Source organism: Oncorhynchus kisutch, linkage group LG8 (assembly GCF_002021735.2).
Source record: "Oncorhynchus kisutch isolate 150728-3 linkage group LG8, Okis_V2, whole genome shotgun sequence".
Classification (NCBI taxonomy): Eukaryota; Metazoa; Chordata; class Actinopteri; order Salmoniformes; family Salmonidae; genus Oncorhynchus; species Oncorhynchus kisutch.
Window position 1 is genome coordinate 2,096,193 of NC_034181.2, and position 22,267 is coordinate 2,118,459.

The 22,267-nt window shown below is 44.4% G+C and overlaps 1 protein-coding gene across 1 annotated transcript in view; it reads right to left on the reverse strand.

The window, feature by feature from the left end:
• The window catches only part of tmem8b (transmembrane protein 8B), a 222,202-nt gene that overhangs the window by 108,599 nt on the left and 91,336 nt on the right, over positions 1–22,267 (reverse strand). The window lies entirely within an intron of this gene.

The following is a 22,267-nucleotide window of genomic DNA, read 5'->3' on the forward strand; positions in this document are numbered from 1 at the left end:
AGAGAGGGTAGAGAGGGTAGAGAGGGTGGAGAGGTAGAGAGGGTAGAGAGGTAGAGAAGTAGAGGTAGAGAGGGTAGAGAGGGTGGAGAGGGTAGAGAGGGTAGAGAGGTAGAGAGAGTAAAGAGGGAGAGAGGGTGGAAAGGGTAGAGAGGGTGGAGAGGTAGAGAGGGTGGAGAGGGTGGAGAGGGTAGAGAGGTAGAGAGGGTGGAGAGGGTAGAGAGGGTGGAGAGGGTAGAGAGGTAGAGAGGGTAGAGAGGTAGAGAGGGTGGAGAGGGTAGAGAGGTAGAGAGGGTAGAGAGGTAGAGAGGGTAGAGAGTTAGAGAGGGTAGAGAGGGTAGAGAGGTAGAGAGGGTAGAGAGGGTAGAGAGGGTGGAGAGGTAGAGAGGGTGGAGAGGGTGGAGAGGGTAGAGAGGTAGAGAGGGTGGAGAGGGTAGAGAGGGTAGAGAGGGTAGAGAGGGTGGAGAGGGTGGAGAGGGTAGAGAGGTAGAGAGGGTGGAGAGGGTAGAGAGGTAGAGAGGGTAGAGAGGGTAGAGAGGTAGAGAGGGTAGAGAGGTAGAGAGGGTAGAGAGGTAGAGAGGGTAGAGAGGGTAGAGAGGGTGGAGAGGTAGAGACGGTAGAGCGGTAGAGAGGTAGAGAATAAGAGAGGTAGAGAGGGTAGAGAGGGTAGAGAGGTAGAGAGGGTAGAGAGGTAGAGAGGTAGAGAGGGTAGATAGGTAGAGACTGTAGAGAGGGTAGAGAGGTAGAGAGGGTAGAGAGATAAGATGGTAGAGCGGTAGAGAGGTAGAGAATAAGAGAGGTAGAGAGGGTAGGATGCCACCTTTCCAACGAGTCAGTTCGTCAAATTTCTGCCCTGCTAGAGCTGCCTCTAAGTGCTGTATTATAGAGAGGAAACGTCTAGGAGCAACAACGGCTCAGACACGAAGTGGTAGACCACACAAGCTCACAGAACAGGACCGCCGAGTGCTGAAGTGCGTACTGTAGCATGTAAAAATCATCTGTCCTCGGTTGCAACACTAACTACTGAGTTCCAAACTGCCCCTGGAAACAACGTTAGCACAAGCTGTTCGTCGGGAGCTTCATGAAATGGGTTTCCATGGCCAGTTTCCAAGCCTAAGTGGTGTAAAGCTCCCCACCATTGGACTGGAGCAGTGGAAAAGCATTTTCTGTAGTAATGAATCACGCTACAAATCAAATCCATTTTTATTTGTCACATACATATATTTATCAAATCAAATCCTAGCAGATGTTATTATCGGTGTAGATAAATGCATTAGTATCTAACAATCCACAACAATCCACAAATGTAAAAGTAAAATAATGGAATTAATAAATACATAAACTAAGACGAGTGATGTCGATGTGACTAATATTCAGTATATATTAGAATAGAACACAGTATATACATATGAAATGAGTGAAGCAGTATGTAAACATTATTAAAGTGGAGAAAGGGGGATACGTAGTCAATTATACAACTGAATGTCTATGTATCACTTGAGGCTCCTCAGAGGAGGAAGGGGAGGACCATCCTTCTCAGTGAATTTCATAAAAATGTAAAATGTAAAACACTTAAAAAGTGATCCTTTTTAGGTAAAACTACACTAAATATAATCACGTCACCAAATAACTGATTAAAACACTGTTTAGCAAATGTCTACAGTAGCCTCAATAGCACTCTGTAGGGTAGCACAATGGTGTAGCCGGAGGACAGCTAGTTTCCATCCTCCTCTGGGTACATTGAATTCAATACAAAACCTAGGAGGTTCTCACCTCCTTCCATAGACTTATAGAGTAATTATGACAACTTCCAGAGGACGTCCTCCAACCTATCAGAGCTCTTGCAGCATGAACTGACATGTTGTCCACCCAATCAAAGGATGAGAGAAGGGATCTAGTACTGAAAGTATAAGCTACAGCTGGCTAGCACTGCAGTGCATAAATTGTGGTGAGTAGTTGCCTTAAAGAGAAAGAAAGACAACAATTGAACAGCTTTGAACAAATTAATTTATTCCAAAATGAAGGAGAAGCAAGAGAGAAATATATTAATTTATTGCCACCAGGTGTAACTGCTTACTGACTGTACACTGTTACAGTACATGTTTGTAGCAGGTTTACTAACACATTAGTTCTATTAGCTATATTGACTATGACGTTACTTTATCTAATATGGTGACAACGATGTAGGCTGTGTGTAGCGGTTTGGCTTGGAAAGGTTTTTTCTCCTTGTCACATACAGCTGATGTGGTGTGCATTGAAGTCCACAAGCGAAAGGAAGAGAAGGAATACAACGTGGCCGCTATGAGAGTGAACTGTGTTTCCTCGTGATCAGGGGTGTATTCATTCCGCTGATTCTGTTTAAAAAAAACGTTTCTTAATAAACGGAAGTAAATCGAATGAAACGGCGATAATATACCTGAATTTGTCCAATAGAAACTCTCTTTTGCAACTGTTGGACTAATGATTACACCCTAGATCAGGCAAGAGTGTGCAAGGCGGTATTGACTGTCACTGTCCTCAAATGTGTCTCTATCGCTCAACCACTGACAGACCAGCCAATCAGTTGCATGCTTGACACTCCAGCTGATTGTTGAACTGACAGACCAGCCAATCAGTCACGTGCCTGACGCTCCAGATGATCCATGGAGAATTCCTGATTCTACCTGGATTATGTTGGAGAGGCTTCCATTAAAGAACACCCTCTGTGTTCTGTTAGACAGGTAACTCTTTATCCACATTATAGCAGCGGATGTAAAGCCATAACACATGTGTTTTTCCAGCAGCAGACTATGATCGATAATGTCAAAAGCTGCACTGAAGTCAAACAAAACAGCTCCCACAATCATCGATTTCTCTCAGCCAATCATCTGTCATTTGTGTAAATGCTGTGCTTGTTGGTTGAATGTCCGTTCCTATAAGTGTGCTGAAAGACTATTGTCAATTTATTTACTGTGAAATAGCATTGTATCTGATCAAACACAATTTTTTCCTGAACTTTACTAAAGGTTGGTAACAGGCTGATTGATCGACTATTTGAACCAGTAAAATGGGCTTTAGAGCGATTCCAGCCTCCAGTCTTCTTGGGTATGACGCGATTACAGCCTCCAGTCTTCTTGGGTATGACGCGATTACAGCCTCCAGTCTTCTTGGGTATGACGCGATTACAGCCTCCAGTCTTCTTGGGTATGACGCGATTACAGCCTCCAGTCTTCTTGGGTATGACGCGATTACGGCCTCCAGTCTTCTTGGGTATGACGCGATTACAGCCTCCAGTCTTCTTGGGTATGACGCGATTACAGCCTCCAGTCTTCTTGGGTATGACGCGATTACAGCCTCCAGTCTTCTTGGGTATGACGTGATTACAGCCTCCAGTCTTCTTGGGTATGACGCGATTACAGCCTCCAGTCTTCTTGGGTATGACGCGATTACAGCCTCCAGTCTTCTTGGGTATGACGCGATTACAGCCTCCAGTCTTCTTGGGTATGACACGATTACAGCCTCCAGTCTTCTTGGGTATGACGCGATTACAGCCTCCAGTCTTCTTGGGTATGACGCGATTACAGCCTCCAGTCTTCTTGGGTATGACGCGATTACAGCCTCCAGTCTTCTTGGGTATGACGCGATTACAGCCTCCAGTCTTCTTGGGTATGACGCGATTACAGCCTCCAGTCTTCTTGGGTATGACGCGATTACAGCCTCCAGTCTTCTTGGGTATGACGCGATTACAGCCTCCAGTCTTCTTGGGTATGACGCGATTACAGCCTCCAGTCTTCTTGGGTATGACGCGATTACAGCCTCCAGTCTTCTTGGGTATGATGCGATTACAGCCTCCAGTCTTCTTGGGTATGACGCGATTACAGCCTACAGTCTTCTTGGGTATGATGCGATTACAGCCTCCAGACTTCTTGGGTATGACGCGATTACAGACTCCAGTCTTCTTGGGTATGACGCGATTACAGCCTCCAGACTTCTTGGGTATGACGCGATTACAGACTCCAGTCTTCTTGGGTATGATGCGATTACAGCCTCCAGTCTTCCTGGGTATGACGCGATTACAGACTCCAGTCTTCTTGGGTATGACGTGATTACAGCCTCCAGTCTTCTTGTGTATGATGCGATTACAGCCTCCAGTCTTCTTGGGTATGACGCGATTACAGCCTCCAGTCTTCTTGGGTATGACGCGATTACAGCCTCCAGTCTTCTTCGGGTATGACGCGATTACAGCCTCCAGTCTTCTTGGGTATGACGCGATTACAGCCTCCAGTCTTCTTGGGTATGACGCGATTACAGCCTCCAGTCTTCTTGGGTATGACGCGATTACAGCCTCCAGTCTTCTTGGGTATGACGCGATTACAGCCTCCAGTCTTCTTGGGTTTGACGCCTCAAGCTTGACACACCTGTATTTGGGGAGTTTCTCTCATTCTTCTCTGCAGATCCTCTCAGGCTCTGTCAGATTGAATGGGGAGAGTTGCTCCTGCTTTGTCTTGGCTGTGTGCTTAGGTCCGTTGTCTTGGCTGTGTGCTTAGGTCTGTTGTCTTGGCTGTGTGCTTAGGGATTTTGTCTTGTTGGAAGGTGAACTTTCACCCCCAGTCTGAGGTCCTGTGCGCTCTGGAGCTGGTTTTCATCACGGATCTCAGTACTTTGCTCCGTTCATCTTTCCCTCAATCCTGACTAGTCTCCCAGTCCCTGCCGCTGAAAACATCCCCACAGCGATGCTGCCACCACCATGCTTCACCGTAGGGATGGTGCCATGTTTCCTCCATCATCTTATCTCACAGCTCTCTTCCCGTAATCTTACAAGTTAATATAATATTAATTCAACTTTTTATTCATTTTATTCTCTACAAATCCATCTGATAATATGGATAACCTTTTAGATAACTTGGATATTCCATCCATTGATATGGACATGTGCTGGACAACCCTGTGCATCTTGATGAGATAGTTAATGCAAAGTGACAAAGCCCCAGGCCCTGACGGCTTCCCAGTCGATTAAAAACTAAATTCTCAGATAAACTCGCCCCATTACTATTAGATATGTTCACCAACTTAAACTCAAGATCCGGCAGAAGGTGGTGGATCCCTACCATCATATCTGATGATCACAGTGGTTAGGAAAAACTCCCTAGAAAGGCAGGAGTCTAGGAAGAAACCTAGAGAGGAACCAGGGGTGGACAGTCCTCTTGTGGCTGTGCCAGGTGGAGATTATAAGAGTACATGGCCAAGATGTTCAAACGTTTATAGATGACCAGCATGGTCAAATAATAATAATCACAGTGGTTGTAGAGAGTGCAACAGGTCAGCACCTCAGGAGTAAATGTCAGTTGGTTTTTCATCGCCGAGCATTCAGAGTTAGACAGCAGCTACGGAAGAGAGAGTCAAAATCAGCAGGTCTGGGACAGGTAGCACGTCCGGTGAACAGGTCAGGATTCCATAGCAGCAGGTAGAACAGTTGAAACTGGAGCAGCAGCACGACCAGGTGGACTGTGGACAGCAAGGAGTCATCAGGCCAGGCAGTCCCGAGGCATGGTCCTAGGTCCCAATGCTCAGGTCCTTGGGGAGGGGAGGGAGAGAGAGAACATTAGAGGGAGCATACTTAAATTCACACAGGACACCGGATGAGACAGGAGAAGTACTCTAGATATAACAGGCTGACCCTAGCCCCCCGACACATGAACTACTGCAGTATAAATACTGGAGGCTGAGAAAGGAAGGGTCGGAAGACACTGGCCCCGTCCAACGATACCCCAGGACAGGGTCAAACAGGCAGGATACTACCCCACCCACTTTGCCAAAGCACAGCCCCCACACCATTAGAGGGATATCTTCAAACCACCAACTTCCTACCCTGAGACAAGGCTGACAAGGCCCACGAAGATCTCCCCCACGGCACAAACCCGTATGCAAAGAGTGACAACTATTTTCCAATGTACGTTATACTCTCTCTTTTTGTTTCTCCAGACCCCGAAATTGTTGCTTCTCTTGATCCGGAGAAGGCTTTCGACCGGGTGGAGTGGGAAAATGTATTTAAGATTGTAGGAAGATTTGACTTTGGGTCCAATTTTATCTCATAGATACATCTGCTCTATTCTGCTCCAACAGATAGCATGCACACCAACTCTCAACATTCAAAATGCTTCCCCCTCTCCAGAGGAACCCGTCAAGGGTGTACTATATCCCCGCTCCTTTTTGCACTTACGAACAGCTTACTTTGGCCTTAAAATGATCACCATAATTCACTGGAATCACAAAGTGTCACTACTGACCTACTATTATATATCACCATGCGACCTCTGTCGATAGCATATAACACATTTGGATCATTCTCAGGTTACAGATTGAACATTCAGAAAAGTTCATGTTTTGCAATTAACCCCGCTGCCAAGCTAATTCCCCATGGCCTTTCCGTTTGTCGCCCTCTGGTTTTTACAATTTAGGTGTGAATATAACACATTCTCTAGCAACTCTCCATAAAACTATCTTTGCAAGATTAGTCACACGAGTTAAAGTAGATTTACAACGCTGGGATAGTCTGCCTCCCTCCTTAGCTGGCAGAATCCAATCTGTTAAAATTAACATTTCTATACCTTTTTCAATGTCTTCCGATCTTTCTTCTGAAATCCTTTTTTACCAGATTAGATAGGCTCATCAGGTATTTTATCACCTAGGATAGGTAGAAAGAAGGGGATAAGATGGAGGATTGGCACTTCCAAATGTATTGCTTTACTATTGACAAAATGTAAAAGATTATGGTCTGGTGTAAGTACCAACTGGACCAACTTCATTAGAACTCCTGCCAATCATCCTCCCGCTCTGCCCTTGTGTCAAAGTATACTAGATATCACAGAAGGTTGGTGGCACCTTAATTAGGGAGAACATGCTGTGATAATGATTGAGGCAGAATCAGTGGATTGGTTTCAAATACATTACCAGTCAACAGTTTGGACACACCTACTCATTCAAGGGTTTGTCTTTATTTTTACTATTTTCTATATTGTAGAATAATAGTGAAGATGTCAAAACTATGAAATAACACATATGGAATCATGTAGTAACCAAAAAAGTGTTAAACAAATGAAAATATATGTTATATTTTAGATTCTTCAAAGTAGCCACACTTTTCATTGATGATAGCTTTGCACACTCTTGGCATTCTCTCGACCAGCTTCACCTGGAATGCTTTTCCAACAGTCTTGAAGGAGTTCTCACAAATGCTGAGCACTTGTTGGCTGGTTTCCCTTCACTCTGTGGTCCAATGAGCCTCGAAATTGAGCTCAAGTGCATCCTGCTTCCATTGATCATCCTTGAGATGTTTCTAGAACTTGACTGGAGTCCTCCTGTTGTCCCACAGTTGACAGTGCATGTCAGAGCAAAAGCCATGAGTTCGAAGGAATTTTCCGTAGAGCTCCGAGACAGGATTGTGTCGAGGCACAGATCTGGGGAAGGATACCAAAACATTTCTGCAGCATTGAAGGTCCCCGAGAAAACAGTGGCCTCCATCATTCTTAAACGGAAGAAGTTTGGAACCACCAAGACTCATCCTAGAGCTGGCCGCAGCCAAGCTGAGCATTCAGTCGAGAAGGGCCTTGGCTCCAAAGTTCCTCTGTTGAGATGGGAGAACCTTCCAGAAGGACAACCATCTCTGCAGAATTCCACCAATCAGGCATTTATGGTAGAGTGGCCAGACAGAAGCCACTCCTCAGTAAAAGGCACATGACAAGCCACTTGAAGTTTGCCAAAAGGCACCTAAAGGACTCTCATCATGGCCTGTGTGTCTCCTCATATTTATACCCCAGTGAAACAGGAAGTCATGGCTCACCACTTAAGTGTTCCTAATCACTCAGGTGAACTTAAAAACGTAAAATATTAATGGGAATGTACTTCAGTTAGATTTTACTCATAATAATTTCTAGGGGTGCCAATAATTGTGGCACACATGTTTAGGAGAAAATCTTTATTACGCATTCATTTTTTTCAATCATTTTACTTCAAATAAAGGCTAGATTTTGTTCTAATATTTTCAAAGAAATACCAAGAGAATAAACAGCAAAGACGTATTTTTCACAGCCCATTTTGCTCATATTTACCAAGGGTGCCAATATTAGCGGAAGGCATTGTATATTAGTTAGGTGTTACACCCAGATATCTCTCATTAGTTAGAAGGTGTTACAACTAGATATATGATTAGTTAGAAGGTGCTACATCCTGATATCTGATTAGCCAGGTGCTACATCTTGATATCTGATTAGCCAGGTGCTACATCCTGATATCTGATTAGCCGGGTGCTACATACAGATGTCTGATTAGCCAGGTGCTACATCCTGATATCTGATTAGCCAGGTGCTACATTCTGATATCTGATTAGCCAGGTGCTACATCCTGATATCTGATTAGCCAGGTGCTACATCCTTATATCTGATTAGCCAGGTGCTACATCTGGATATCTGATTAGCCAGGTGCTACATCCTTATATCTGATTAGCCAGGTGCTACATCCTGATATATGATTAGCCAGGTGCTACATCTTGATATATGATTAGCCAGGTGCTACATCCTTATATCTGATTAGCCAGGTGCTCCATCCTGATATCTGATTAGCCAGGTGCTACATCCTGATATCTGATTAGCCAGGTGCTACATCCTGATATCTGATTAGCCAGGTGCTACATCCTTATATCTGATTAGCCAGGTGCTACATCTGGATATCTGATTAGCCAGGTGCTACATCCTTATATCTGATTAGCCAGGTGCTACATCCTGATATATGATTAGCCAGGTGCTACATCTTGATATATGATTAGCCAGGTGCTACATCCTTATATCTGATTAGCCAGGTGCTCCATCCTTATATCTGATTAGCCAGGTGCTACTTCCTGATATCTGATTAGCCAGGTGCTACATCTTGATATCTCATTAGCCAGGTGCTACATTCAGATATCTCATTAGCTGGTGTTACATGCAGATATCTCATTAGCTAGGTGTTACTTCCAGATATCTCATTAGTTAGATGAAGGCTGGTTTATACTACGGGTGTGTTGTTAAATGTAATCTGGAGTGCCAGAGTGTGCTCTGGGCGTTGGTAAACTCAGATTGTTGTTAGATTGGCCGTTCGTAAATTCAAAGTGTTTCGCTCTCGGAGCTTTCAGAGCTGACACTGACGCTCTGGCCCAAGGTTTGATCAAAGCGTTCTGACCTCAAAATGGCAGTCAAATACCCAAGCTAACTGGCTTGAGTGCTTTGAAATCGGCGTAGATAACCAGAGAGAATTTACCAGCTAAGTCTATCGACAGTTGTCGCAGTGACGTCGTAAACATTCTATTGAAATAGTTACTTGCATAGTGGAGTCTTTTGTTTAGACATGTAGCTAGCCATCTAACTAAACAATGAACCATAATCCCAACTCATAATGTTACTACCCTGCAGGAATCTGCAAGTAGCTAACCAACCAGGTTCAATGTTAGCTAGCTAGCTAACATTAGGCTTTAACTAGGCTTTAACACCTTAGGCTATTTCCCTAACATCTGGAACTAAGGACTAATAACTAAGAAAATTAGATCCAAAATAATTAGTGTAATTTGTATCAAATGCAACCTTAAATTACAATTTAGGCAAAAAAAGACAAACTCAGCTCTAGCATTCATTGAATCAGATGGCTCATTTCTCACAAAACCCACTGATATTGCCAACTACTTTAATGATTCTTTCCCAGAGGGGGGCTCAAGATGGTGTGATAATGGAGTCACTTAAGATGGCGGCATGAGAGGGTGGAACATTTCTAGCTGAGTTGATAAAGTTGATCATTTTAGGCTGCAGTTGAATACCCCAACCAAGGAGCAACTTCTACAGATGCACAATCGAGAGCATCCTGGTGGGGTGTGTGGCTACAGATTTGAGTCAGTATATTGGCAGCAGCCACTCAATGTTAGTGATGGCTGTTTAACAGTCTGATGGCCTTGAGATAGAAGCTGTTTTTCAGTCTCTCGGTCCCAGCTTTGATGCACCTGTACTGACCTTGCCTTCTGGATGATAGCAGGGTGAACAGGCAGTGGCTCGGGTGGTTGTTGTCTTTGATGATATTTTTGGCCTTCCTGTGACATCGGGTGGTGTAGGTGTCCTGGAGGGCAGGTAGTTTGCCCCCGGTGATGCGTTGTGCAGACCTCACTACCCACTGGAGAGCCTTACGGTTGTGGGCGGAGCAGTTGCCGTACCAGGCGGTGATACAGCCCGACAGGATCCTCTCGATTGTGCGATGGTAAAAGTTTGTGAGTGTTTTTGGGGACAAGCCGAATTTCTTCAGCCTTCTGTCTGTGTGGGAGGACCATTTCAGTTTGTCATATATTGAGTGATGAAGCAGATAATACAGGGAGATTATACTATTGGTAGATGTCAACCACGTTCAATTCATCGCTGTAAATATTACGCTTCCAATAACAAGTCAAGCAACTGTATTTTATTTAGAGACATTGAGAGGAAAATAAGTCAAATTATGTCTAAATTTACATTGGCCAAAGAAATATGGTGTGGAGATTTTAACACAGTATTACATGATAATCTAGATATATGGCCTCCTAAGGATAGCAATTCTGTTTGTGAGATAAGGAATATATGTCTAAGGTTAGGTGTTCTAGATATTTGGAGACATAAGAACCCAGATAAGATTATGTTTACATGGAGTACCAAAGATTTATCTAAACAATCCCATATTGATTTCTGGCTGATATCTGAAGATATGGCTGACAAGGTTGATACAGTCTCGTTTGAACCATTGATTTTAACAGACCAGAAAGGGATCTCAATAAAGATAAATATGCATGGTTTGTCAACCAAAAAAAGTTAGTAAACGTAACTGGAAAATGAACAAGACTTTACTAGAGAATGAAGTATTTAAGAAGGACGTAGCAGGAATGAATGATAAATACTGGTGCCTGTGTTATGAATACATTTGGAAGTTACTGGGACCTAATGAAATTTGATTAAGGCTGTTGGCTATTTCAATGGGGAAAGAAATTGCTCGTGCCAAGAGAGAGAAAGAATATGACATCATAAAGGGAATAGTGGATTATACTAAAAGAAAGTGAACTAACTAATCAGGATTTACTGGAGCTATCATCATTGCAAATGCAGTCAGACTGTATCTACAAGGAAAAGGACAAGGGAGCGTTTGTAAGATCAAGATGAAAATGGATAGAAGAGGGAGAGAAAAATACAAAAAATTTATTTAATTTAGAAGAAAAGGGAAGGCGAAGAGACTTCCATATTTAAATGAATTATCAATAAAAACTCCCAATGAAAATCCAAAATAAATCTCTCAGCATGTTGCCCAGTTTTATCAGAATCTGTACACATCAGCCCAGCCAACTTCCAATATGGATCATTTCTTAGACAATGTAGCAAACATTGCTAAGACGATAGATAATGATAGATAATGATTTCAGGGATTTTTGTGATGATGAGTTATCTGAAATTGAGATAAAAGACTGTATTAAAAGCCTTAAGGACAATAGGTCCCCTGGAAATGATGGTTTAACAAGAACGTTTGATTTATTATTTATCAATGATAAATGGATTCCTTTCATTCTTGCCAAGTTTCAAGAATCAATAGAAAAAGGGGAGTTACCGGCTTCCTTAAAGCAAGGTGTAATTACTTTGATTCCCAAACCTAATAAGGATACTCTTTATATAGACCACTGGAGACCCATTAGCCTGTTGAATAAGGTTGGAAAATTATTTGCCCTTGTATTTGCTAAGAGGTTGAAACAAGGCTTGCATCATATAATTGATGAAGAACAATCTGGTTTTATGCATGGTCGACACATTAGTAATAACATCAGGTTTATCTTAGATATGATTGACTATAATGACCTCATCCTTGATGATATTTTTCTTATGTTTGTTGATTTTTATAAAGCTTTTGACACTGTAGAACATGAGTGTATGCTCAAAGCAATACATTTTTTGGGGTCTGGTGACTATTTTTTGAAAGCAGTCCAAACGTTATATAGTGGTTGTACTAGCTCTGTAAAATTAGCTCACAGGACAATCCAAAGATATGATATTGGCCGTGGCATTAGGCAGGGCTGCCCAATTAGTCCATTTGTATTTTTATTGGTTACTCAAATTATGGCCCTTCATATCAAGAAAATGAATTTTCAAGGTGTTTCAGCACTTGGCAATGAATTTAAACTATGTCAACTGGCTGATACCACCATATTTTTGAGAGACAGGAATGAGGTTTTAAAATTAGTTTCCTGTATTGAAGACTTTTCATTAGTTTCGGATTTGAAAATTAATATCAATAAGTCAGTCTTATTTCCACTCAAGGATTGTGTTTTACAGGAGTATATGGTATCCCACTTAAAGATAAGGTCACTTATCTTGGAATTGTTATAAGCAAGGATGAAAAACAAAGGAGTGAATTAAACTTTAACCCCATTATTATTATTGATTTAAAAATCGTTTGAGAATAAAAGGATTTTGGTTGGTCAGTTACTGAATGAGGATGCTTACGATCGTTGTATTGAGGAGACCAAAGCGCAGCGTGGTGTGAATGCATGAATTAATGATTGCCGAAAAAACACTAAGTACACTAAAACAAACAAACAAACTAACCAAACGAACGTGACCGCTATAGAAACTGAGTGCTAACATAACATAGACATTAACCCACGAACCACAATACAAAACAGGCTACCTAAACATGGTTCCCAATCAGAGACAACGACAAACACCTGCCACTGATTGAGAACCATATCAGGCCAAAACACATAGAAATAGACAAACTAGACATACAACATAGAATGCCCACTCATATCACACCCTGACCAAACAAAACATAGAAACACACAACGCAAATCATGGTCAGAGTGTGACAGTACCCCCCCCCCCCCCCTAAGGTGCGGACTCCGACCGCAAAATCTAAACCTATAGGGGAGGGTCTGGGTGGGCATCTGGCCGCGGTGGCGGCTTTGGCGTGGACCCAAAGCCGCCACCGCGGGACGTGGACCCCATTCCACCATAGTCATTGCCCTCTTCAAGGGCCTCTTTGGAGTGACGACCCTCGCCTCCGACCTTGGGCCTGAGACCCTAATTAAAGGCCACACTGGACTGAGGAGTGCCTCCGGACTGAGGGGCAGCTCCGGACTGAGGGGCATCTCCGGACTGAGGGGCAGCTCCGGACTGAGGGGCAGCTCCAGACTGAGGGGCAGCTCCGGACTGATTGACGGCTCTGGCGGATCCTGGCTGGTTGACGGCTCTGGCGGCTCCTGGCTGGCTGACGGCTCTGGCGGGTCCTGGCTGGCTGACGGCTCTGGCGGGTCCTGGCTGGCTGACGGCTCTGGCGGATCCTGGCTGTGTGGCGGCTCTGGCGGCTTAGGGCAGACTGGTGGCTCTGGCGGCTCAGGGCAGACTCACGGCTCAGGGCAGACTGGCGGCTCTGACGGCTCAGGGCAGACTGGCGGCTCTGACGGCTCAGGGCAGACTGGCGGCTCTGACGGCTCAGGTCAGACTGGTGGCTCTGGCGGCTCAGGGCAGACGGGAGACTCTGGCGGCTCAGGGCAGACGGGAGACTCTGGCGGCTCAGGGCACATGGGAGAAACAAACATAGAAACAAACAACGCAAATCATGGTCAGAGTGTAACAATGAGGATGGATATCTACTCTCATGGGGAATTTCTTGATAAGTTTAAAATTCAAATAAGAATATGCAATTGTTTTTGATGCGATTTCATTTTTTTAAATTCCTCTGTGGTTGATTCATAAATGCAAATGGTCTAATTCAAAACCTAACTTCAATATGGCACTACTTTAACTAAAACGAAAAACAAAGAGGATATTAAAACCTGTTGTGTTAATGAATATGATTTGTTTTGTACGGATTTCTGGCAATGTAAATAGTTTTTATGTATGCTTGTTTGCATGTAACTATTCCTATTTTGTTTGTTGATATTTGTTAATAAAGAGAATAAAAAATTAAATTAAATAATAATAATAATACTAAAAAATAAATACTTTCATAATTTTTTCATTGGCAAGAATAGCAAATTTAGGCATGACATGCCAGCAACGAATGTCAACCATACATATCCAAGTATAACTGACCAAATTATGAAAGACAAGCATTGACAATTCTGAATTTTGTAAAGGGAGTGTGGAAGAGGTGAAAACATTATTGTTGTCTATCAACAATGACAAACCACCGGGGTCTGACAACTTGGATGGAAAATTACTGAGGATAATAGTGCCACTATTTGTCAAATCTACAATCTAAGCAAGAAACGGTGTAACCTCTAGGGATACAACGGTACAGTGGACCCACGGTTCGGTATGTATCACGGTCCAGTATGTATCACAGTTCAGTATGTATCACGGTTTGTGGGCCACGGTTCAGTATGTATCACGGTCCAGTATGTATCACGGTTCAATATGTATCACGGTTCGGTATGTATCACGGTTTGTGGGCCACGGTTCAGTATGTATCACGGTCCAGTATGTATCACGGTTCAGTATGTATCACGGTTCAGTATGTATCACGGTTAGTGTGTCATGTCTTGTCATATTATGTCTTGTTCCTGTTCTTTCTCTTCACTCTGTCTCCCTCTGCTGGTCGTATTAGGCTACCTTCTCTTTCTCTCCTCCTCCAGCTGTTCCTCATCTCCTCTAACTACCTCGTTCACCCTTTTCCCACCTGTTCCCTTTTTCCCTCTGATTAGGTCTCTATTTCTCTCTCTGTTCCTGCTTCTTTCCTTGTCAGATTCTCGTTTGAGTTTCTCATGCCAGAACCAAACTATCGTCTTGTTTGCTTCACCCTTGTCCCATCCTGTTGGAATCTGCCTGTTCTTCTGATGCTACGTGTGATCAGGTACCTCTGTCCGCTACGACCCGCGCCTACCCAGAGAGACCAGCAGTCTGTCGCCGCAACCCAGCTATTCTCCTCTGCTGCTAAGAAGGGGACTCTTTAGTAAATATCGGAAGGACTTTCTGTTTCATTTGTCGCCCTCTCTGAGGGTTGTCTATTTTGCCATTTTCTACATCTGAAGAGGATCTATGTCTTCCCTGTATTTTTACATTAAAGGACTCTGTTTTTGTTAAATCGCTTTTGGGTCCTCACTCAAGAGCACAACATAGTGGGCCACGGTTCAGTTTGTATCACGGTTCGGTATGTATCACGGTTTGTGGGCCATGGTTCGGTATGTATCACGGTTCAATATGTATCACGGTTCAATATGTATCACGGTTAGTGGGCCACGGTTCAGTTTGTATCACGGTTTGTGGGCCACGGTTCGGTATGTATCACGGTTCAGTATGTATCACGGTTCAGTATGTATCACGGTTCAGTATGTATCACGGTTTGTGGGCCACGGTTCAGTATGTATCACGGTTCAGTATGTATCACGGTTCAGTATGTATCACGGTTCAGTATGTATCACAGTTCAGTATGTATCACGGTTTGTGGGCCACGGTTCAGTATGTATCACGGTTCAGTATGTATCACGGTTCAGTATGTATCACGGTTCAGTATGTATCACGGTTCGGTATGTATCACGGTTCGGTATGTATCACGGTTCGGTATGTATCACGGTTCAGTATGTATCACGGTTCAGTATGTATCACGGTTTGTGGGCCACGGTTCAGTATGTATCACGGTTCAGTATGTATCACGGTTCAGTATGTATCACGGTTTGTGGGACACGGTTCAGTATGTATCACGGTTTGTGGGCCACGGTTCAGTATGTATCACGGTTTGTGGGCCACGGTTCAGTATGTATCACAGTTCAGTATGTATCACGGTTCAGTATGTTTCACGGTTCAGTATGTATCACGGTTCAGTATGTATCACGGTTCAGTATGTATCACGGTTTGTGAGCAACGGTTCAGTATGTGTCACAGTTCAGTATGTATCACGGTTCAGTATGTATCACGGTTTGTGAGCAACGGTTCAGTATGTGTCACAGTTCAGTATGTATCACGGTTCAGTATGTATCACGGTTCAGTATGTATCACGGTTTGTGGGCCCCGGTTAGGTATGTATCACGGCAACCGTATGATTCTGGTATCTTTATATTTAAGAACAAAAAATAAAAACACATCAACCTTTAAACAATGAACTCTTTATTTTGCCTAAAGACAAATAAAACGTTCCTTTCAGAAAATATGTCAGGATGACTGACTAGGCCTGGTTTCTGTCTCCACTGTATGAAATCAATGGGAGAGAAACATTCAAATGAAAAGTGTTTCTTAGCTTTTGCCTTCTCTATTTTAAATAAACAGGGTACATACTTGTATAGGCAATATTCAATGTAAAATATAACATGAAGTGCAACATAAAGTTAGTGCCCTATATGAGAATCCATTCCTTTACGTCGAGGTTCTTCTGTGAAAAGCATGTCAACATTCTCTGAAGCAAGAAGAGAACGGCCGGCACTAACAATGTCCCCGTGAGGTGCAGAACACTCTCTCACTTACAACAGAGCTTCCCGGGACACTGAGCCTCTGTTGTGCAACATGGGGAACTTTGACTGGTTTTGTTTTCCACCACAAAAAAGGATCAGATTACAATCTGCTGCCTTGTATGAGGTGACCTCCTCCTCAATCATTTTGGAAAAGGGTTTGGTCTCTTCCTCTGCTTTGAAAAGCTCCCCAAATAACTCTGCCATAACGGTGTTCTTTTGTGGAGGGGATAATGAGGATGGATATTCTTCCTCTGTGGATGGTTCCTGTTTGAGGAGGGGATAATGAGGATGGATATTCTTCCTCTGTGGATGGCCCTGTTTGAGGAGGGGATAATGAGGATGGATATTCTTCCTCTGTGGGTGGCCCTGTTTGAGGAGGGGATAATGAGGATGGATATTCTTCCTCTGTGGATGGCCCTGTTTGAGGAGGGGATAATGAGGATGGATACTCTTTCTCTGTGGATGGCCCTGTTTGAGGAGGGGATAATGAGGATGGATATTCTTCCTCTGTGGATGGCCCTGTTTGAGGAGGGGATAATGAGGATGGATATTCTTCCTCTGTGGATGGCCCTGTTTGAGGAGGGGATAATGAGGATGGATATTCTTCCTCTGTGGATGGCCCTGTTTGAGGAGGGGATAATGAGGATGGATATTCTTCCTCTGTGGATGGCCCTGTTTGAGGAGGGGATAATGAGGATGGATATTCTTCCTCTGTGGATTGCCCTGTTTGAGGAGGGGATAATGAGGATGGATATTCTTCCTCTGTGGATGGCCCTGTTTGAGGAGGGGATAATGAGGATGGATATTCTTCCTCTGTGGATGGCCCTGTTTGAGGAGGGGATAATGAGGATGGATATTCTTCCTCTGTGGATGGCCCTGTTTGAGGAGGGGATAATGAGGATGGATATTCTTCCTCTGTGGATGGCCCTGTTTGAGGAGGGGATAATGAGGATGGATATTCTTCCTCTGTGGATGGCCCTGTTTGAGGAGGGGATAATGAGGATGGATATTCTTCCTCTGTGGATGGCCCTGTTTGAGGAGGGGATAATGAGGATGGATACTCTTTCTCTGTGGATGGCCCTGTTTGAGGAGGGGATAATGAGGATGGATATTCTTCCTCTGTGGATGGCCCTGTTTGAGGAGGGGATAATGAGGATGGATATTCTTCCTCTGTGGATGGCCCTGTTTGAGGAGGGGATAATGAGGATGGATATTCTTCCTCTGTGGATGGCCCTGTTTGAGGAGGGGATAATGAGGATGGATATTCTTCCTCTGTGGATGGCCCTGTTTGAGGAGGGGATAATGAGGATGGATATTCTTCCTCTGTGGATTGCCCTGTTTGAGGAGGGGATAATGAGGATGGATATTCTTCCTCTGTGGATGGCCCTGTTTGAGGAGGGGATAATGAGGATGGATATTCTTCCTCTGTGGATGGCCCTGTTTGAGGAGGGGATAATGAGGATGGATATTCTTCCTCTGTGGATGGCCCTGTTTGAGGAGGGGATAATGAGGATGGATATTCTTCCTCTGTGGATGGCCCTGTTTGAGGAGGGGATAATGAGGATGGATACTCTTTCTCTGTGGATGGCCCTGTTTGAGGAGGGGATAATGAGGATGGATATTCTTCCTCTGTGGATGGCCCTGTTTGAGGAGGGGATAATGAGGATGGATACTCTTTCTCTGTGGATGGCCCTGTTTGAGGAGGGGATAATGAGGATGGATATTCTTCCTCTGTGGATGGCCCTGTTTGAGGAGGGGATAATGAGGATGGATATTCTTCCTCTGTGGATGGCCCTGTTTGAGGAGGGGATCATGAGGATGGATATTCTTCCTCTGTGGATGGCCCTGTTTGAGGAGGGGATAATGAGGATGGATATTCTTCCTCTGTGGATGGCCCTGTTTGAGGAGGGGATAATGAGGATGGATATTATTCCTCTGTGGATGGCCCTGTTTGAGGAGGGGATAATGAGGATGGATATTCTTCCTCTGTGGATGGCCCTGTTTGAGGAGGGGATAATGAGGATGGATATTCTTCCTCTGTGGATGGCCCTGTTTGAGGAGGGGATAATGAGGATGGATATTCTTCCTCTGTGGATGGCCCTGTTTGAGGAGGGGATCATGAGGATGGATATTCTTCCTCTGTGGATGGCCCTGTTTGAGGAGGGGATAATGAGGATGGATATTCTTCCTCTGTGGATGGCCCTGTTTGAGGAGGGGATAATGAGGATGGATATTCTTCCTCTGTGGATGGCCCTGTTTGAGGAGGGGATAATGAGGATGGATATTCTTTCTCTGTGGATGGCCCTGTTTGAGGAGGGGATAATGAGGATGGATATTCTTCCTCTGTGGATGGCCCTGTTTGAGGAGGGGATAATGAGGATGGATACTCTTTCTCTGTGGATGGCCCTGTTTGAGGAGGGGATAATGAGGATGGATATTCTTCCTCTGTGGATGGCCCTGTTTGAGGAGGGGATAATGAGGATGGATATTCTTCCTCTGTGGATGGCCCTGTTTGAGGAGGGGATAATGAGGATGGATATTCTTCCTCTGTGGATGGCCCTGTTTGAGGAGGGGATAATGAGGATGGATATTCTTCCTCTGTGGATGGCCCTGTTTGAGGAGGGGATAATGAGGATGGATATTCTTCCTCTGTGGATGGCCCTGTTTGAGGAGGGGATAATGAGGATGGATATTCTTCCTCTGTGGATGGCCCTGTTTGAGGAGGGGATAATGAGGATGGATATTCTTCCTCTGTGGATGGCCCTGTTTGAGGAGGAGATAATGAGGATGGATACTCTTTCTCTGTGGATGGCCCTGTTTGAGGAGGGGATAATGAGGATGGATATTCTTCCTCTGTGGATGGCCCTGTTTGCACTGCTTGAAACGGCAAGAATAAGTGCACATATTATTATTATTAAGTGTTAAGTGACACATTTCTCATTAAAAAAACATCTCATCACATTTTAATGCACGTGCTAAAAACAATTAAAAACAATATCATAACATTTTTATTTTAAAATAGATAAAATACCTGATGATCGTGCTCCACAAATTCTTTGATGAAATCCGTGTAGACTCTGTCACAGCAGGCTGGCAGGGATTTAAACCTTGGATCAAGGTGCTGTAGCTCTGTGAAGGTAGTCTAGAAGATCCCGGTCTGTGTATCTTCTCTCCAAGTCCTGAGTGATGGCTGCCTTGGCCTCCCTGATGGTTGCACTGTCCCCAGGACCTGGTGCCATGGATTTGAGAATCATTGTCTTCAGTGGGAGAATTATTGATGAGGTGGGATTTGTTTCACTGCTCATGAGAGTTGTCATTGTTCTCAGGGGGGTTGAGCAGCTGAATGAGTTCTCCTGCCAGCTCCAGTTCACTGTCAGTCAGCATGGCTATGTCTTTGACCGACTTCTTCACAGCCTTGTCCAATACAGCAGAGTAGCTGGCCGGTTGCTGTTCCACATAACATTCCAACATGTCATGTATGGTATTCCAATGGGTTGTGACATCATGGAATCATTTGTGTTATGGTTTCTCGAGCATCTCTTGCTTGACTGTCAAAACTTGGTGAGAGGTTGTGCTTTTGTGAAAAAAAAGACACCACTTTTCCGATCTTCCCCAGGAGGCGGGACACTGCCTAGATGAGAGACTGCCTTTTGGCAGCTAGGTTGAGAATGTGTGCAAAAAACATCCAATATGGGGCCCAAACCCGTCCGCTTCGCGGATGATATTTACAATGTTTTGTGCGTTATCTGCAGTGGCTGAGATTGTGATATTTGGTCTCTCTAGCTCCCACTCAGTCACAGCATTCATTCATTCATTCTAGGGCAAAGGTTGCGCTTGTATGACTCACATAAAGGGAACGAGTTTTTTCAACCTGTAGCCCTTCATCTCCCAATCCAGTACATAGTGAACCGTCACAGTGAGGTAGCGTTGAGTACATAGTGAACCGTCACAGTGAGGTAGCGTTGAGTACATAGTGAACCGTCACAGTGAGGTAGCGTTGAGTACATAGTGAACCGTCACAGAGAGGTAGCGTTGAGTACATAGTGAACCGTCACAGTGAGGTAGCGTTGAGTACATAGTGAACCGTCACAGAGAGGTAGCGTTGAGTACATAGTGAACCGTCACAGAGAGGTAGCTTTGAGTACATAGTGAACCGTCACAGTGAGGTAGCGTTGAGTACATAGTGAACCGTCACAGTGAGGTAGCGTTGAGTACATAGTGAACCGTCACAGAGAGGTAGCTTTGAGTACATAGTGAACCGTCACAGTGAGGTAGCTTTGAGTACATAGTGAACCGTCACAGAGAGGTAGTTTTGAGTACATAGTGAACCGTCACAGAGAGGTAGCTTTGAGTACATAGTGAACCGTCACAGTGAGGTAGCGTTGAGTACATAGTGAACCGTCACAGTGAGGTAGCTTTGAGTACATAGTGAACCGTCACAGTGAGGTAGCTTTGAGTACATAGTGAACCGTCACAGTGAGGTAGCGTTGAGTACATAGTGAACCGTCACAGAGAGGTAGCTTCCAGTACATAGTGAACCGTCACAGTGAGGTAGCTTCCAATACGTAGTGAACCGTCACAGTGAGGTAGCTTCCAGTACATAGTGAACCGACAGTGAGGTAGCTTTGAGTTGCTCTGGAGTTCCAACTATCAATGGAGAGAATTAGATAGGGTGTCTGTGTCAAATCCATTTCAACTTCTCTCCGTAATGTTTCATAGAGTTGGGGAATTACTTTGTTGCTGAAATGTGTGAAGGGAGGGGACATTGTAACAAGGTAAAAAAAAAAAAAATCATCAGGTGATGGAATCCTGAGTAGGATTTGGGGACTAACTAATGGGGATCCATAATAAACCCCAGGAAGAGTAGCTGCTGCCTTGGCAGGAACTAATGGGGATCCATAATAAACCCCAGGAAGAGTAGCTGCTGCCTTGGCAGGAACTAATGGGGATCCATAATAAACCCCAGGAAGAGCAGCTGTTGCCTTGACACGAACTAATGGGGATCCATAACAAACCCCAGGAAGAGTAGCTGCTGCCTTGGCAGGAACTAATGGGGATCCATAATAAACCCCAGGAAGAGCAGCTGTTGCCTTAGCAGGAACTAATGGGAATCCATAATAAACCCCAGGAAGAGTAGCTGCTGCCTTGGCAGGAACTAATGGGGATCCATAATAAACCCCAGGAAGAGCAGCTGTTGCCTTGTCAGGAACTAATGGGGATCCATAATAAACCCCAGGAAGAGTAGCTGCTGCCTTGGCAGGAACTAATGGGGATCCATAATAAACCCCAGGAAGAGTAGCTGCTGCCTTGGCAGGAACTAATGGGGATCCATAATAAACCCCAGGAAGAGTAGCTGCTGCCTTGGCAGGAACTAATGGGGATCCATAATAAACCCCAGGAAGAGTAGCTGCTGCCTTGGCAGGAACTAATGGGGACCCATAATAAACCCCAGGAAGAGTAGCTGCTGCCTTGGCAGGAACTAATGGGGATCCATAATAAACCCCAGGAAGAGTAGCTGCTGCCTTGGCAGGAACTAATGGGGATCCATAATAAACCCCAGGAAGAGTAGCTGCTGCCTTGGCAGGAACTAATGGGGACCCATAATAAACCCCAGGAAGAGTAGCTGCTGCCTTGGCAGGAACTAATGGGGATCCATAATAAACCCCAGGAAGAGTAGCTGCTGCCTTGGCAGGAACTAATGGGGATCCATAATAAACCCCAGGAAGAGTAGCTGCTGCCTTGGCAGGAACTAATGGGGATCCATAATAAACCCCAGGAAGAGTAGCTGCTGCCTTGGCAGGAACTAATGGGGACCCATAATAA